Raw genomic sequence first — 19,666 nt, forward strand, 5'->3', positions numbered from 1 at the left:
ATCCAACAGTGGTATCGGTGCTACAATTAGACACAGGTTCCCTGACAACAGTGAAAAGATAATTCAGCACGCATCACGATCATTAACACCAGCGGAACAAAAATATGGTCAAATTGACAAAGAAGCATTGGCTCTGGTTTATGCAGTGACTAAATTTCACCGCATGATTCTTGGCAGACGGTTTGGGTTGGAAACAGATCACCAACCGCTACTTCGCATTTTCGGCTCGCATAAAGGCATCCCAACACACACATCGAACAGATAGCAGCGGTTTGGATTAACACTAATGTGTTATGATTTCGAACTGCGATACATTTCAACAACAAAATTTGGCTATGCTGATTTCCTCTCCAGACTCATCAATACAGCAAACAAGGTAGAAGAGGAGTACATAATTGCATCAGTGCAATTGGAAGAGGAGATGACAGCTGTTCTGCAAGATTCGGCCGACAAAATGCCAATCACATCAAATATGATCGCTAAAGCCACACAACACGATGAAATGTTAAACCGTATCATTGAATACATACTCAACTAGCTCAACTTGGCCAACTAGCGCAAAAGAATGCGAACATCCAGGAGATTCAGCTTTCTATCAACGCAAAGAAGGGCTGACTCTAACTCAAGGATGCATTCTGTTTGGAGAACGCGTGGTTATACCATCAGTCTTCCAAAAGCGTGTTCTGAAAATGCTACATCAAGGGCATCCAGGCATTGTCAGAATGAAAAGTCTCGCAAGAAGTATTGTTTACTGGCCCAACATTGACAAGCAGATTGAGGATGAAGTAAAACAGTGTAAGAGTTGTGCATCAGCATCTAAATCTCCACCACACGCTCCACCAGAGTCTTGGCCAACACCAACTGGTCCGTGGCAAAGGGTCCATATAGACTATGCTGGACCATTTCAAGGTCAATACTTTTTCCTCGTAGTTGATGCTTATTCTCGTTGGCCAGAAATCTACACAACATCAACCACAACAGCGACGGTCACAATACAATTCCTTAGAGGTTGCTTTGCGCGGTTTGGATTACCGAATGTGATTGTCTCCGACAATGCGAGGGCATTCACGGGAGATGAATTCAATAATTTCTGCAAGTCCAACGGCATCCTTCACATACGAACCGCTCCCTATCATCCACAATCGAATGGACAAGTGGAACGGTTTGTAGACACCATGAAGAGAGCCCTAAAGAAAATTAACAAGGGAGAGCCTATGCAGGAAACATTGGACACATTCTTGGCATCGTATCGGTCGACACCAAACGCTACAATAGGACAAAGAACAGCAAGAGAAATGATGTTTTCTTGGAACATGCGGACTACACTCGACCTACTGCGTCCTTACAAGAGTCCTGAAACAGACAAACCGCAGCACAACAAGCAGAAGCGACAATTTTGTCCCAACGACAATGTATACGCAAAAGTATACAAGGGGAACTCTTGGCATTGGGAATCGGATCGAGTAATTGAACGGGTTGGTACAGTTAATTACAATGTATTTTTAGATCAAAAAGGAATACTCATCAGATCGCACCTAAACCAACTTCGAGCTCGACACGAATCTACATCAGACGAAGGTGATATCGATGAAGGACGTCAAGATCAACTATCACTGGATGTACTACTCGATGAGTTCAACCTTCCCAAACTGGATCGAGGCCCTGACACTCAAGCTGATTCGGAGGCTACTTCCCAACGACCGGCAACAGGGGTTACGGCAGCTCAACCGGCACCGAGTCAGATTCCAGTACGACAACGGTCATCACATGGTCGCACAATTCGCCTACCAGCGCGGTTCCAGCCCTACGTGCTGTCTTAAACCAGGGAGATGTCACATTCCATCATCTTGTCACAAGGGTTATGACAGATATGCACAACAGTGTATAGGGGGCTTATGGCACCCCAATGCGGGGCGCGATTCATGTGACGTTTGGCCACTGAACGATGATTGGGGTTCAACGCTTGAGACGAAATAGAACTAAACAAGAACTACCAAAATTCCGGCTTGTGTCGAATTTATTACTGATGATATCGTTCTGATCTCTAGCAATGCAGATAATGGAGTTGAGCGATACAATGTGCAACAGGGACTCACATCCTATGGGAATGGCCAAAGAACATTGGTTATGACATCGCTGCTGAAAAAAGCAACATACTGCATATCTGCAACAAACCGCATCACCTTGCTTGAATTAGAAACAAATTCCAGACTGCAAAAAAGCAAGGATACTCGGTATTACAATAGACCAAAAACTCAAATTTCAAGTCAACATTAAACAGGTAAAAAAATCAGCCATTAAGAAAATAAACCTCTTCAAAATGCTCAGTATAGGAACTTTGGGGGTTTTCCAAGTAGGGTTTCGGATGATGAGTTTGTAGCGGTTTTAATCACATCTGTTGTCTTCTTCTTCTTCTTCTTTGGCTCAACAACCGTTGTCGGTCAAGGCCTGCCTGTACCACATGTGGGCTTGGCTTTCAGTGACTAATTGATTTCCCCCCATAGCAGGATAGTCAGTCCTACGTATGGTGACGCGGTCTATTTGGGGATTGAACCCATGACGGGCATGTTGTTAAGTCGTACGAGTTGACGACCGTACTACGAGACCGGCTGTTCTCTAAGGTTGGTGAAATAGAAGAGAGCGTTTATTCGTATAATCGTGGGGAGATTGTGTGGTCAGCTCAGAGCCCGGATTATGTCCTTTGAGCGTTTGTACCTTTATATATTCACCACAGAACTCACAAAGTTTCAAAAGATACACTTATTTTCCTAATAAATCACTGATTGCTTCCAAAACTACTGCACGGAGTAGAAATAGTATCAATGAAAAAGAAACAGTTTGAAAAAGAAATAAGCCCCATCTACCATACCGTACTCAGATATGCCATAGGCGCCTTCCGAACCAGTCCGATCGTCTCTATGCTAAGTGAGAGCGGACTTCTTCCTCTTAGCCACCACATCATCACAGCTAAATTAGCCGCAACAGCAACACGAATAAAGGAAAAGAACATCCAAGCAATATCCCGGATATCACCAAACTTTTACACCTCGGCACGCGGCCGTGGTACCATGAACCCCCGTAACATAGACTGGCATTTCAAGCACATCCTAAAAGAAGGTTGCAATAGCACAATAGCCCAAAAACATATCAACAACAAATACTCTCAACACAACCACATTTACACCAATGGATCCGTCGATGGAGCAGCGGCAGGTTTCGGGATTTATTCACCGATTGACAAAATTGCATCAAAACTACCGGATCACACTTCCATCTGTACTGCTGAAACAATTGCACTTATCCAAGCAGTAGAAGATTCCCTGCGCTCTGATCTGGAGAATGTCATCTTCACCGACAGCGTGAGTGTCCTCTCAGCACTAGAGCATGGGTCTTGTAGAGACCCAAACATCCAAAAGCTCTACCAGCTCACTAGTCCGCACATCAATCAAGACCAGCAACTTACAATCTGCTGGATACTTGGCCACACCGAACTCAAAGGCTACGAGATCGCCGACCGCCTCGCCATCAAAGGCAGAAGAAAAACATCTACCTTCAACACCTCACTGCCTAAGAGAGACGCAATATTTTTTATTAACATAATAATAAGAGCAGCATGGGAAAAGGAATGGTTTAAAACCAAGAACAACTTCCTTTGTCTAGTGAAAACAACAACTTCACCATGGCCATCAGTAGTAAAACATCGAGACCAGAAGATCCTTACTCGAGTAAGAATAGGCCATACTAGACTGATCCACAGCCATCTCATTGAACGATCCAGCCCTCCTCTCTGCCAATTCTGCGGGACCATCATAACAATATTCCACCTTTTAACAGAATGCCACGGCTACACACAACTTCGAAATACTTGCAATCTTGACTTTAACATAGACTCAATATTATCAGCCAATCCACAGAAACAGGAACATCTTCTAAAATTTCTAAAGCTTCCAAATCTTTACCATCAAATGTAATAGTCTAGTTTTTTTTCTCACAAAGAGGCAAAAGAACTCCGTTGGAGCCAAAGCCTCTCTAAACTATTCCAACAACAACAACATCATGGCAGCTGACAACCACCGAGTGACGCAATCTGCGCTCTGATAGATTACCGCGGTTTTTAACTGTAAAACCACAAGCCGAAACGGTGTGTGAGAGTGTGTTCGCTGGGAGATCGAGAACAGAGCACACGCAAGGAATTTAATCGTAAATAAAACTTAGTAAAAACCTACCGAACAGTGCCGCGTTAGATTTGGTATCATTTCGCTTATTTCGCTTAACAACATCGTATGCGATCAAATAATTTAAAAAAGAAAAGGAATAGAACTTAAAATATAAGCAACAATGAATTAATAAAAAATATAATCAGAAAACGGGACAGTTAGCGACGGGTTACATGAAATATGTTACAGTTCAGGGTTACATGAAATATGATATAGTTATTTTATTGAAAAGTATGGTTCAGGAGATTATACTGGAGGATATTTGCTGATCGGGATGTTTGAAGGGTAGGCGAAGTGCAACAAATTTGCACTTGATCGCATAATGTGGTATTTTCACCGACCTGAACGGACCATTTTCTTCTATTTCATAGATGTGTAGGTCGGTAGACGATAAAAGTTTGTCGTCTACCGACACTCTAAACTAGTGATATGCTGTATGGAGCGCCGACTCCGGCAAAATGGAACCACTAGATCCGCCCGGAGTCGGAGTCGTTCGGAGTCGTCCGGAGTCGACCGGAGTCGTCCGGAGTCCGGAGACTCCGCTAGCACTAAGGACTTGTTGCATAGCTCATAAGAAGCAACGAAAAAAGACTAGATGGAAAATATACGAGTGAAGGGGTAGGTGGTCTGAGGAGATAGGGAAATCTTTCTGGAGAGGGGAGTCAGACGGGGTAGGGAAAATTCCTCGGGGATAGGAAGGAGTTCTCAGAGGATTGGTAGGAGCAGGCGGGGAAATTTCTCGGAGAGGTAATAGGATGAGATGAAGAAAATTGCCACAGGGAGGAATCGTGGCAGGAATTACTGAGGGATGGTTGGAAGGGGGGATAAGAGGAGATCGTAGGCGGAATTATCGGAGGTCAAAGCTCGGTGGTGGAGGTCAGCTCGTCCAAAACGGTGTAGCGACCTCGACCGTCCCCCCGGTACATGGAATGGAAATCTCGACCGGCTACCACAGCAGAGATGAAGGAGCTGCACTATTAATACAGCGTTAAGTGGTTGAGGTTATAAATGACGCGATAAACGTTAAAAAATTCGACTCACCCAAAATTGTTGAAGACGAAATAATTTTTTTAAATTAAAAACGAGAAAGAAATCGCACTACAGGGGTGCGTCTATTGAAGCACTTGAAGTGGCTAGCGCTAAGGTCTTGTTGAATAGCTCAGAAGAAGCAACGGAAAAACTGGTTGGGAGAGGGGGGGGGGGTGTGAGGAGGAGATGGGGAAAATTCCCTAGGAAAGAGAGGCAGACGGGATGGGAAAATTTCTTCGCGGATAGGTGGGAATTCTCAGAGGGGTGGTAGGAAAAATCGGGATAGGATAGTCGGAGGACTGAAAACGAGAACTAGGAAGAGGGGAAAGGGTAATTCACAAAGCATCAGCTTGGCACCTTCCAGCTTTTATCTCCCTGCAAATGCAACATAACAACGCACGCACCACGGACATAGGCTATGAGCACAAGTGTACCGTGGCACCAACAACAAACGAAGTGCCCCACTCGGGCTGCAAATACCCAACCGATGGTAACCCAACTGTTGCCCGACCTCTCCGCCACACCGACCAGCCGCGAAAGTAGCTGGTGCCTGGGTCCGCCGTGGAGACGAACAGCAATTCGAACTAAGCCCCGCTTCACTAACATCGCCAGGAACTCCGCCTTCGACATCCCTTTGGCAAAAGTTCGCGCCTCACAGCGGCTGCCTTCCAGCTAGTTTCCCCAGGCTTTCGGGGGGCTATGCAGATGGAAGGGGAACCTTTACCGCAGAAACACTCAAGAGGAGAAGCTCAAGGAGTAGAGAGTGAGCGAGTAGAGATCGGATTCGACTTCGCCTTTCTGCCTACTGGTGTCCGCCGAGGATTACCACTGGAGGGGTCCAATAGCGGATCAATAAGCTTTCGAAGATTATATCGTTTCGGGAGTGAAATAATATATTGCGTTTCGTTTCTCTTGCTTAGCTCATTTTGTTTATTTTCAGTTAGGAAAGGGATGATTTTACAGCGTGTCTTTCTAGCGATGGATAACATCCTTTTCTAGGAAAAATATTCTTCCTTAGGCGAGGCGAAAAATATATTAGGATCGAACGCGATCCTCTACTACCGCGCCCTGGACACCTATCTCTAACGCTAAATTATGTTTCTAATTCTGTGTAGTGCATACTAGGTTTTTATTAGGAAATTCCTACCCTTAGTCGAAAAATGTCCTGATGAGGACGAAGGGAAAAATATTTATTCGAGGATCGAACGCGATCCTTTTTAATAGTGTACCGCATTCCTGCTGCATGCACTACCTAGTACGCTCGGATACTAGGCGCTTAGAACCATAGAGAATGCTCTATTCTAATTTACTTATCTGCCTATCGTACGCGCTACTACCACCATCACATACACAGCGCGTTCGCTCGCTTGTACTCGCATCTGATAAGCCTGAGCGACACCAACTTTGGACAGTTCAGGGGTCCCGGGTCCCTTTATATTTCCGGAGAGGTCGAAACGACTCGGGATATTCCACTGGGGGGAATATGTCGGTGTGGTGACACTCTCCGGTCGAAGAAGCTGATGGTCAAAGAAGATCCGATCCACGTAAGCCCTGTACTTCCTTTGGCGAGAAGGCGTGATCGCTACCCTTATCTACCCGCGCTCGGTGATTGCCGATCATCCGTCATGTTTTGCTGATCACGGTTCGTTGACACTGCTGCTGCTGCTTCTGGTCAATGGATTTGGTGGTGGATACTCGGCTGCTGGAGTATTGCATTATTGCTCCGACCCGTCTTGCCCGATATCAGCGTTACTCCGTGATGGTGCTAGTCGGCGCCCCTGTTGGTACTATAGAGCTGGGGTGGCCGTCCCCGTCGGTGAAGGAGCAGCTGCAAAACGGTAGCGGTAGTAGCTACCGGTGAGTTGCCGTTTCAGCGTGTGTGGTGCAGCGATGTGAGTGGTTTGGTTTGGTAAGTGGGGAAGTTACTGGACTTGCAACCGTGGGAACGAGATACACGGAATGCACAATGGGCAGTTTAGAACAAATTTCGGGATAAAATTATTTTTGCAGAAATTGTTAGTTTTTATCGTTTGTAGTAAAGTGTTGATGATAGTAAATAACATTTTATATGTAGTTCGCATCCATACCACCAGGTGGCGCTTCATAAAATAGTGTTTTAAGGGATCTTTGCTTTTGTATTTTAATTTTGTGTGTTTTTTTTCTTGTAATTGTTGTTTCTTATAGTATAAACCATTTTAAAATATACTGTAATGTTCCATAATATATGAGCAAAACATAATAATTTTGAATAAGATAATATTTTCTACTTTGTATAGGACATTTGTAGCTAATGCTCATCACTTTTACTCACAGGTAGTGCGAATATTAAAATTTTACATACACAACTTAGGTGGATGCTATTACAAGCTTCTGATGTATATTTCACATTTCTAAAGACACGAATAAATGCATTTAAATAATTAGATAGAGCAGGTACTAAATTCGTAATGAAAAGCAGCCCATATTGTTTGTCTATGAATATTCATCCAATACTTTTCCAAGTCCTGTACTGCCTTCAGAAGGGGTAATAAAACTAAAAATCCGATGTTCTTGGTTTTACAACTTTCCAAAATTCAACGATAGCTATAAACAAAGTATTTACTTCATTTGTAAAGTTAAACTCTTTCTTTGTTTTGGTGCGTGTAGCTACTGATATTGAACTGGTTAACGAATCAGAGGAATACAGCTCATTATACAAAATGTCCTTCTGGATGCATTTTCTTTCTTGCAAAATATTCTTTTTAGCATACTCCCCTCTATCCCAGTGGCGTATTTAACGGTAAGCAAAGTAAGCAATTGCGGGGGGCCCCGTCAATGAGGGGCCCCGGAATCTTTAGTACATATTCCATAACAGTTGATAGAATATGGCACTGTATTAGCAAGGAGGGCCCCGTGGGTTATGGACGTTGGGGCCCCGCGCTAGACGAACCATAAGCACCCCCCCCCCCCCCCGGAAGCAACAAAATTTAAGTTAAAATGTTACATAATCAAAGACGGATGTCGAGTACCCCCGGTAATCATGTACAAAGGGGCCTCAACAACTCTTACTGCTTAGGGCCCCCGAGACTGTAAACCCGCTACTGCTCTATCCTATATATTTAGTTTGTCATGACTTTTGGGAGTTTCTTCTCCCAAAACGCCAATAGATGCTGTTGCATTCATAAAATTTTCCCGTTATGCGTATAATTTTAGAATTATTTTCCTTACATCCGTCTATAATCTGGAGCAGGACCAAAAGGTATTCGGTTCTTATTTGCTTCATTATATTTAATAATAAAGTTAGGTTAGAATAGAAATTTACATATTAGATAAGTACAAGAGCTGAAACTAAGATACACAGCTTCGTAATGGAAATAAAAGGTAATCAAAAGCACGTAGAATATATTATTGTAGAATACACTAAATACGCTACACTAGGCACCTATGGAGCCGCCTAGTTACGCATGTGTCTGTTTTTAGAAAAAGTTGATGTGAAAAAACGTCAATAAAATTCGCGTTTGCAAACTTTCGCAGAATATTTCTTCAAAGATTGATAGTATATATATTACACTATTATGTGACATATATGAGACAACGCCACTCTACGCCACTTCCATAATGGCATCAAGTCAAAAATTAAAATGATGAAAATTTTCGGGAAGTTTTTTCAGTTATTATCGTATATTTTTACATAAAATTAATTTAACTCAAAATTTTTTATGTATTTATAAAGCTGACTAAATATCCTTTTTTAAAAGCGTAAATTTATCAAAATCAGTTCATATTTGAAAAAGTTACAAAGGTTCAAAGTTTTCCAAAAAAGTGAAAATTTTTCTGCGTTTTTTTAACAAGTCTCGACTTTGAGAGGACTTTTCTACAGAACCAGAAAAGATAAAGAGCTCATATTTGGTATTTTTCTTAGTTTAACCCTTAGTATTAAAACCTTTTATTTGGAATTGCGCTATTAGAAAGTTGATTTTTTGAATTTCATCCCGGCAAATGCCCATTGTGGAATGGTGAAGCCGCTAGGACTGCACGAGATTAATGCGCTACATAGTTAATTCATATACACCGTGGGAGTAGCAGCAGCGACGTTCGGGAGACAACACCAGCAGCAGTTTTCTGCGCCGTGCATTCCTGGAGACGCTTGTTCGCCGTGAACTTCGTTCAACGCGCTACGAGTCAGGCGGGTATGATCGCGACTATGCTCAAAGCCTGCGACGAGACGATGCAATGGGTCACCTACTTGCATCAAGACCCGCAACACCTTCTGGTGGTCTCCCCTCCTGCTTTGCCTCAGGAACAAGCAGCAGCAGGTGACAAGCGAAACATGTTCCTGGTGCCGATCGACATTGCAGAATAGAATGCGTTCGAGGCAGGATATCGTGTCGTCATGCCAAGCAAGCCAGATGGCAAACTGCAAGGCGCCAGAGTTAGATGGAATCCCGAACGTAGCGGTGAAGACGGCGATCATCGTATTGAATATACAGTAGCAAACGCACATTTGAACGAGTCGCATTTATTTCCTGAACCAGCAAAAATTTTCTAATTTTCGGGAAAGAAAACGAGTTGTACCACGTAGACGAACATTCGTGAGGTTTTCTCACAGTAGGCCATCCAGCCAACTAACTGGTTTGACACCAATCTGCCGTCGCATACCTTCCACCAGGACACTAACAACCCCTGAACATCGACCGATGGTAGCCCAACTATCATGGTGAGTCCAGGGGTCATTCTTTGTCATTCTAACCGGAAGGGTCGAACCGACACAGGATATTCCACTGAGGGAATATCCGCGTGCTGACACCCTCTGGCAGCTTTTCGATAAAACTCACGTACTTGCTGGTACTTCGACAGACCACAACACCTCAGCAAAGCCCAGATCCAGCCTCTTAACACTAGAACCGCCGGACTTTTCAACCTTACTAAAACTGCCATATGGGACAATTTTGTCCAATTCGGTATGTGTACATATTTAGACATGTTTATTATTTCCTAAGGGTTTCATGCGGCAAAATAATTAATAAACTTCATAATTAGGTATAATAAATGTTTATAAGGGACGCTTCGGACGAACCAGTGCTACTAATAAAATTGCGCTAGAGTGTACGGTAGAATGCTTTTATAGACTAGCCAATTGAATAAAGCGAAAACATAAGCACGTAGTAAGCAAGAGTAAAAGCACGTATGTAGTTGAATACTTTCGCGCACTTTTATTGTTCTTTTCGTATTGACATGCCTTCTCACGAAAACGCGTACACGCCAGTGCTGCCAGACTTGCAGAAGCACACCCGTCACTCGTTGACAGCAGGGATGCCAGCCATCACAATCAATTTTGCCTATGGGACAAAAATGTCCCATATGGCGGTTTTAGGTTGAAAATGAGTTTTTTTAATTACAGTGGAGCGCCGATTATCCGGGCTCTTCGGGGCTCGACCTCGCACGGATAGTCGAATAACACGGATAATGAGTCAAAGTATTTATTTTATCACAAAATCCTGGTTTGGTTTAGAAATTAATAGTATGTTTCAGTAAAACCTAGCCAGTTTTATAAGGTTCATGTTTTTCAATGAGAATATTTGAAATGTGCCATGAATTATAACTTATTTTGTTATGAGAAAATGCTCTTTTAACCGTTATTTCAAATATCCTCCTCTGCACGCAATGTCATATATGTATTGAACTGTCATTTTTCAACAGCACGGATAAACGGACAACCGGATAAAAGGTACCCAGATAAACGGCGCTCTACTGTACCATATGAGATACAATTTTGTTTATATGTGCATTCAAAAGATCGTTAAAAATAAATAAAAGTCAGAAAATTTCAATGAGTTGTTACGATGGCAAGCGGAATAACACACCTTTCTCGAATGCGATGGGACAAAAAAGTCCCATCGGCGGTTCTAGTGTTAAGACGGCGTTATCACTGCGTGTCTCCACAAAGCGACCCTTGGCCACCGCACTGGAAACAACATCGGGAGAGTTCTATTCCCCAACAGTCTCCCGATGTGTGGCCTCTGTCTATTCAGCGGTAGCACCGCACTTGGTCTGATGAAGGCTGCAGTACCTACGTGATAAAAACGTCCACCAAACCCACATGAATCCGCTTTTCCACTAATTCCCGAGCCTCGTTCACGGTTACGCGAAAACGTTCACCTTACAGTATAGACGCGAACGAACGCAGCCGGATGGAGTTCATATCGACGGCTCACGCTGAACTGCTCAGCTCGTGTAATATAAAACAGTGTAGCGACCTCGACCTTCCCACAGTACATGCAACGGAAATCTCTACCGGCTACCAAAGCGGAGAGATAAAGAGAGATGGAGGAGCTGTTGGAGACGAAATAAAAAGTTTTAATTGAAAACGAGAAATATATCATACTAAAAGGGGCGTCTATTGAAGCACTTGAAGTGGCTAGCACTTAGGACTCGTTGAATATCTCATAAGAAGCAACGGAAAAACTAGATGGAAAATATACGAGTGAAGGGGGAGGGGGTCTAAGGAGATAGGGAAATCTTTCTGGAGAGGGGAGTCAGACGGGGTAGGGAAAATTCCTCGGGGATAGGAAGGAGTTCTCAGAGGATTGGTAGGAGCAGGCGGGGAAATTTCTCGGAGAGGTAATAGGATGAGATGAAGAAAATTCCCACAGGGAGGAATCGTGGCAAGAATTACTGAGGGATGGTTGGAAGGGGGGATAGGAGGACATGGTAGGCGGAATTATCGGAGGGCAATGCTCGGTGGTGAAGGTCAGCGACGACTCCGAACGACTCCGACAACTCCGAACGACTTCGACTCCGGGCGACTCCGTACGGCTCCGGACGATTCCGAACGACTCCGGATATTGCAGCGCGGACCTACCTTCCGGAGTCGATTCCGAATTTATCGGAGTCGGATCTGAGTCGACTCCGGATTTTTGCCAACTTTTCCCATCATTACTCTAAACGGTTTCGTCCCGGTTTCATACTGGATTACAATTGCGGTGTACAGCAGCGGAGAAATCTTCTTCGCTTCTAAAAATTTTATAATGCCATTTTCGGTGGTTAAAAACCATTAATCCTTAAAGTTTGACAGTAGGACAAAATCGGCGGTTATGTGTATACCGGCACCATTACCTTTCAACCGGGGGTATGTTTGAGTAACACGATTGGTAGCCACTTGCACTGATGCAATTTCTTGCATACGGCCGATTACCTGTGTTACTACATGCGTGCCCGATCTCACAATATCGGCGTACAATTTGAAGATAATTCTCATACCGATATGCGGAATATTCAGGAACCGCTCCAAACATGTTAACGTCTCCTGCCACGTGCAGGAGATTGTGGACGTTGCTGGTCATATGGGCTCGACCATAATACTGCGGAAAGTTATTTACAAAGTTGTATAAGAACTTTTCCGTAAGAGGCCAAAGATGCTTATGTTCCGTTGAATTAAAAATCGTCACACTGCAAAAGTAGCACAAGAAGTGATTGAATGCATCAGAAGACATAAAATCCTTCAAGACCGCAATACTAATTTGAAGAAGAAAGGACCGAAATTCGGTGGCCTTCCAAAAATGGCGACAGCGGAAGGATCGCACAAGGCGATTCACTTCCGAAGGAAGCCGTGTCTTTATCAAAACATTATTCACGACTTTCTTTTGTCGGGAAGACCACTTTTCAAAATTTTCGAAAATTCCCTCATATAACCCTAGAACAAGCTTTAGGGTCACCCCGCGATCAAATTGATTCGGACCTTCGTAGGGAACACCGTCGATCATATTAAAACTATTCAATTTTTCTAAGGATGTTCGCCATGGTTTGTGGTGCTCTTTGTCTACTCGTCCTTTAAAGCCGGCGTCCGTACGCAGTTGCGATCCACGAATTCACGAATCGGCGTCAACGAATTCAAAAATATTTTTGTGCTCCGAGTTGAGGTGTACAGGTACACTTGAAGCACCCATGTGCTGAATTGAAGTATACTGTACCTGGAAATAAACACTACATAAAACATATAGATATTCAGAATTTCATAAATGATAGTGCTTTGCTTACTTTTAGCAAATGCCCGCGCTGGAGAATCGGCTGCAAATACGCTCGGTAATAAGCGTATCACTTTGTCGGCGAACCGCCTGTTTCTTGGAGTCTATTAAACTACTCCACTAGTGTCCCTAAGAACTCTTCCTCCAGCCCCGGTTTAGTTTGTCCGCAAAAAAAACGTGACAAGCGTTACCAGAGCCTAGGGCAAACTTTCCACCCATATAAGAATTAGCCATAATTGCTTAGTTGAGCTCTTAAATAGGGGAAAACTCGTCGATCGACATTTGTATTTCTAAAGTATCGTGCTCAGGAATGGCATTTCTGTAAGAGAGATAAATTAAAATAAACTAATAAACTGTGACAACTGTTTGAGCCGGTCTCGTAGTACAGTCGTCAACTCGTACGACTTAACAACATGCCTGTCATGGGTTCAATCCCCAAATGGACCGTGCCGCCATACGTAGGACTGACTATCCTGCTATGGGGGGAAATCAATTAGTCACTGAAAGCCAAGCTCACAAGTGGTACAGGCAGGCCTTGACCGACAACGGTTATTGAGCCAAAGAAGAAGAAGAAGAAGAAGAAGAAGAATAAAACTGTACAATCCAATAAATACAAATTTAGAGTTTATTGCTATAAGCCACTTACCACAGCCATAACCACTTACCGAAAATAGTTGCTTAGGACCGTCTCTATCTATCCCCTGGTACCAAAATTCACCACATGAGATTGTTTGTACTTTCAAACCGACCAGGCCGCTAAAAGTAAATTGAGCGTCGTTCGCGGCACGTTTATCACAATAACCCATGTTCTCATGCCTTCGATGGGTGATAATTTATCCATGAAGGCTCAGGCATCCTCCCAACACGCTGTTATTTCTTCATAATCACTGCAGCGATCGGTATCCTCGTGATCACTATCCGTGTCTGAAAAATACCTGATAAAGGGTTAGTATTATCTAACTCACCGTCATCTTCAAATAAATCGTTGTTAATTGGATAGATGCTAGGCAAGTTAAAACCATCACCAGAAGTACTGCTACTTTATACATTGTTTTCACATGAAAAGGCGAGACAAAAACACAAAATAATTAGTTTTGTGGAATTAGGAAATATTTAAGAACAACTATTTTTAGGTCTATGCTTTTTATAAAATGAATTAATAATTGCCCCGTTTTCAGAAATAATAGAAAACACCAACACCATATTTAACAAAAAAGGTGACTCCATTGAACCTTTAGGTGATTTATCTATAGGTTATATCTATTGGAAGTAGTGAAGTCAACCAGCTTGGTGTACGGTTAGAAACAGAATGAATTGTATTTCATACAAAAACTTATAACTACACAAATTCATAGGTTACTATGATTAAATTACTCCTAACCCAAATGCGGCTTACTATAATTCCAATAATATCCTTTATTAACACCTTAAACGAACTTGAAGATTAACACGAAAAGCAATTAAAGTTATTTTGGAATTACGGGCAATACAGCCTTTTCAACCGTTCCTATTGAATACAAAAGTTATGTTCAATAGGCGGCCTCCCGCATGTCAATTGAACAAAGACTCAAAAGGATACGCTCTAACGAGCACTAACAGTTTTTCTCTCTAGAAACCTCGAAGAATACAGGAAAAAGGACAGTGTTAACACAGTTTAAGTAGCACGAAAACAGCAATAAGGTGTAAGTTTTAGTACTGCTATTTATGCATGCCTTCACGAATAACTTACTTACTTACTTACTTATCCGGCGCTACAACCGCTTTGCGGTCTTGGCCTGCCTCAGGAGTGTCCGAAAACGCTCACGGTCTCGCGCCTTCGTCTGCCAGTCCGTTATCCCGGCCTTAATGGCGGACGCCTCCGCGCCATCTTGCCACCTCAATTTGGGCCTACCACGCCTCCTCTGTCCTTGTGGACGGCCTAAAAAGACTTTACGGGCTGGGTCGTACGTTTCCATGCGTACAACATGTCCAACCCACCGGAGCCTGGCGAGCTTAATACGCTGTATGACAGTGAGGTCGCCGTACATCTCGTATAGCTCGTCATTATAGCGGCTCCTCCATTGTCCTTCCACACATACGGGGCCAAGTATCCTTCTGAGCATCTTCCTCTCGAACGCGGCTAAGAGGGTTTCGTCAGATTTGGACAGTGTCCATGTCTCAGAGGCGTATGTGAGTACTGGTACTATATAGGTACTATATGGTCCCAGCTTCGTCCGTCGCGACAGGTTCTTTGAGGTGAACTGCTTTTTCAGGCTATAGAATGACCGGTTGGCAGCCAGCATCCTTGCGCGCAACTCAACTTCCATACTGTTGTCGTTGCTGACCTTTGACCCAAGATAGGTGAATTCTGGGACGACTTCAAAAGTGCGTTCACCTATCTGTACATAACGTCTACGTAGATTCGGATTATTTATTGGTAGGTCCGCTGATGTTGCCACCATCAGTTTGGTCTTTGCCTCGTTTATCTGCAATCCGAGGTTCTCTGCCGCCTGCTCGATCCCTTGGTAGGCTTCTGCTACATAGGAGAGCCGCAGACCAATGATGTCTATATCATCAGCGTATGCCAGGATCTGGGTTGACTTATAGAAGATGGTTCCCGTAGTCTCCACCCTCGAGTCGCGGATGGCCCTCTCTAGCGCCAAGTTGAATAGGAGACAGGCAAGCCCGTCCCCCTGGCGCAGACCCTTGTGTAGAGTTGCGTACAAGCAGTGTTGTATACAAGAGAGAGAGAACAAACATAGAATGAGGGGAAGTGTGAGAACGTTGACTAAAAGAGAGGGAATTGTGGGAGAGAACATTGGTCACTGTTGGAAGATATATAAAGAGAACGTTGGTGAGAATCGAGGAGATGGTTAATAAACGGTGACGAGGAAACATCAACGATACCGTGTTTATTATTTAAAAGAGGAGGATTCTACACCTTGGTGGAAGCAAAAGGTCCTGAGAGTTTTCCATCCACCCTCACCTAGCATGTGACGTTGGTCATAGTCATTCTAACTAGCCTTATCAGTTTGGCCGGGATTCCAAATGAGCTCATGGCGTCGTACAGTTTTACCCTGGCTATGCTATCACATGCAGCTTTGAAGTCTATAAAGAGATGGTATGTGTCGTTTCTGTATTCAGCCATCTTCTCCAAGATCTGCCGCATGGTAAAGATCTGATCAGTGGTTGATTTTCCGTTTCGGAATCCTCTATGATAGTTTCCGACTATCTCTTCGACGTGCGGGACAAGGCGATCCTGAAGGATCAGGGAGAATATTTTATAGGCGGTATTCAACACCGTAATACCCCTGTAGTTGTTGCAGTCCAACCTGTCTCCCTTCTTGTATACGGGGTAGATGATGCCGAGATTCCAATCACAAGGCATCGATTCGCTATCCCACACCTCAGTAACTATTTGATGAATCTCGTTTTCTAGACGTGCACCTCCATTCTTGACCAGTTCAGCTGCAATTCCGTCGGTTCCGGGTACCTTGTTATTTTGCAGCCGACGGATAGCCTTTCGTGTTTCTTCTATGCTAGGTGGCAGTAGCATGACACTATCTGCTAGTGGCGCTTCTAGCTGTTCGTTTAACTGGTCGTTGAGTAATTCATCAAAGTACTGAGCCCACCGCCAAAGGACCTCTGGCTGGTTACTAACCAGATCTCCATCCTTGTTGCGACAGCAGGTTACCTTAGGTACAACGTTGTTTCGGTGACCTGCTATCGCTTGGTAAAACTTTCGTGTCGGTCCGTACGCCTCGAGTTTGCTCGAGTTTCCGCATGTTTTGCTCTTCCAAAGCATGCTTCTTGGAGCGGTGGCCTTCACGAATAAACGTACACATAATTCAATTCCGTAATACCGAGCTTCAATGTAAATTTTAAACGGTGTCACCTGCTGCTAGCTTTACTTGCCTCTTTCCTTTAGCGCGTGCAGACCGTTTCCTCCTTTAGACAACTGGCACCTAATTGTTCTCTACTGTCATTTCCCTCGCTGTCAGTTCAAGTTTAAACGTCCAGGTTGAACTACAGTGGAGCGCCGTTTATCCGGGTTCCTTTTATCCGGCTTTCCGTTTATCCGTGCTGTTGAGAAATGACAGTTCAATACAAAGGTGACATTGCGTTATGAGGAGGATATTTAAAAAAGCGGTTATAAGAGCACATTATAATAACAAAAAAATACTATAATTCATGGCAAATTACAAATATTATCATGGAAGAAACATGAAGTTAATAAAAACTGGGTTATTTTTATAAAAAATAGTAATTTTTTAAAGAACTAATCAGAAATTGGTGATCAAATATATCATTTGACTCATTATCCGTGTTATTCGCTTATCCGGTCGAGGTCAAGTCCCAAGAAGCCCGGATAAATGGCGCTCCACTGTATTTGTTCCCATGGTACTGCCTTTTCCTATTTGGAAAAAATTAAAATTTGCAGTAGCAAACAAACTGTTTGTTAAACTAAGATACACCTGCCTTGACTTCACCGTTCACTACTTTGCGCGGTTCATGTCGCAAACATTGAATGCTTGCAAACCGTTCAGGCGCCCTAAACGAGACCCTCCTTGAGTTGAAAGGAAAACACAAAGGCACAATACAAACATCACTTAATCTGCTGCTTATCACAAATATCAGATCACGCTTCTAGAAACATTTAAAATATCTGCTCTGCAATAAATCCTGCTACCGGGCATATGAACGCCGCAAAGCTTCGCACCGAAACTGTGGTGATCCTACCACGTACCGCGGACCCGTAAAGCGCTACGTTTTTGTGTTCAGCACTGTCAGCGCCGGCAGTGCAATCACGACGGTGTACTAGCATTCGCTAGATGGCACCAGAAATGATAGGGAGTAGTAAGACGAAGGGACCGAACATCCACGAACCATAGGAGAGCAGGGATAAACGATCGCACCGATAGGAGAGCAGGAATAAACGATCGCACCGATAGGAGAGCAGGAATAAACGATCGCACCGATAGGAGAGCAGGGATAAACGATCGCACCGAGCGATCGTCTTCCTCTTATCATTCCGTCCGCCAAACTGTACACTCGTGAGGTTCTTCCGTTCCGTTTATCTGTGCGTGATTATAGTGCGCAGTAATAAAGTTGGTGTACGACCAAAAACCCAACAAAACTCTTTGCTGGTGCTAGGCGAAAGTCATCAGATTTCCCAGCTCTATCAGCTACAATGGACATAGCGGTAACACTCCGTCCACAGTTTGTGAATTTTTTCCTCACGCTTCGCCAATAATTAAAGAGTCATCTTTTCGAATCCAATTGACCAACTTAAGCCATCGTTGCCCCAGGAGCGGCTGGAATTCCGCCTACTGCTACGCTGAAGTGCTGCGCTGCCTCGATCGCGCATATACTGGATTAGATTTTTCGCGACTCGCTAAGTTTGGAGATATGTCTGCTGGAATGCCTCGTAGCTAGATGTGCACAAAAAGGGGGACACATTCAGGCCTATTATATTGCGTTCGGCATTCGAGAAGATTCACTCGCACGTTCATTATGTTCATTTTCGTATCGTTTTGCTAGCGACGTTCCGCTTCGAGTAACTCATCGGCAGATTCGAGTCGACAAAGTAAAAATCGGTACCGTATTGCTCGAACAGGAAGGTGCATTCGAGAGATTTTCTGCCGACAGCTCAAGCTGTCGGAAACGCGCTAATTTCACCTTACAACGAATTTAAGCCACTGTCTACGTGTGTAATTAAGTTTAACATAAGTTTATCAACACTCTAATTACTCATATTTACCTCATTTCCAACAAAATTATGGAAAAAAATGATTTTAAAAAAGTGCTGAAAATCCGTTTGTTTACACTCCCTCCGACCGCCATTTGCTTCGACCAACTGTCAAACACGCAGATGCTAGAACTAAAATGTCGACGAAACCTTCATCGATTCGATTGGCGAAAACGATACCAATTTTTCTCCCGTTCGACTCGAGTGCTTCCGATGGAATCGAATGTCATTCGAGTAAAATTATAGGCCTGATTTAGTGCTCGTAATTACTGAGGCATGCTGCGCCTGCGCTAAGGTTTACGAGCCACTTATCGAAACGTTCAACCACCGCCAATCTTTTTGAGTTTGTCAGCCGCTGCCACATGACCAGATCGACGCGGTGTATCAAAGCAGCCTATAAAATCGGTACGCAAGTCTTGCTGCTTACCGAGCTTTAGGTGCTCCGACTATCCGGGCGGCTGCTGACTTGGTCCCATTCCTATTTTGTGATTGCGTTAAAATGAGATCCTATCATAAGATCGCGTTAAAATGAGATGCTCCTCTATACGCGGACGATAATAAGCTATTCCTTCCGATCCGCGACCGGTCAGATCAACTCCGTCCGCAGGCCACTCTAAGCGCTTGCCATTCCTGATACTTTTAGAATAGTCTTGAACTGTGCGTCGAGAAGTGTGTTGTTGTTTCGTTTG

At 43.7% G+C, this 19,666-nt stretch overlaps 1 pseudogene; it reads right to left on the reverse strand.

The window, feature by feature from the left end:
• Positions 1-4,455: 4,455 nt before the first annotated feature.
• On the reverse strand, positions 4,456-12,988 carry LOC133390985 (uncharacterized; annotated as a pseudogene).
• Positions 12,989-19,666: the final 6,678 nt, after the last annotated feature.

Source organism: Anopheles gambiae, chromosome 2 (genome assembly GCF_943734735.2).
Source record: "Anopheles gambiae chromosome 2, idAnoGambNW_F1_1, whole genome shotgun sequence".
NCBI classification, from domain to species: Eukaryota; Metazoa; Arthropoda; class Insecta; order Diptera; family Culicidae; genus Anopheles; species Anopheles gambiae.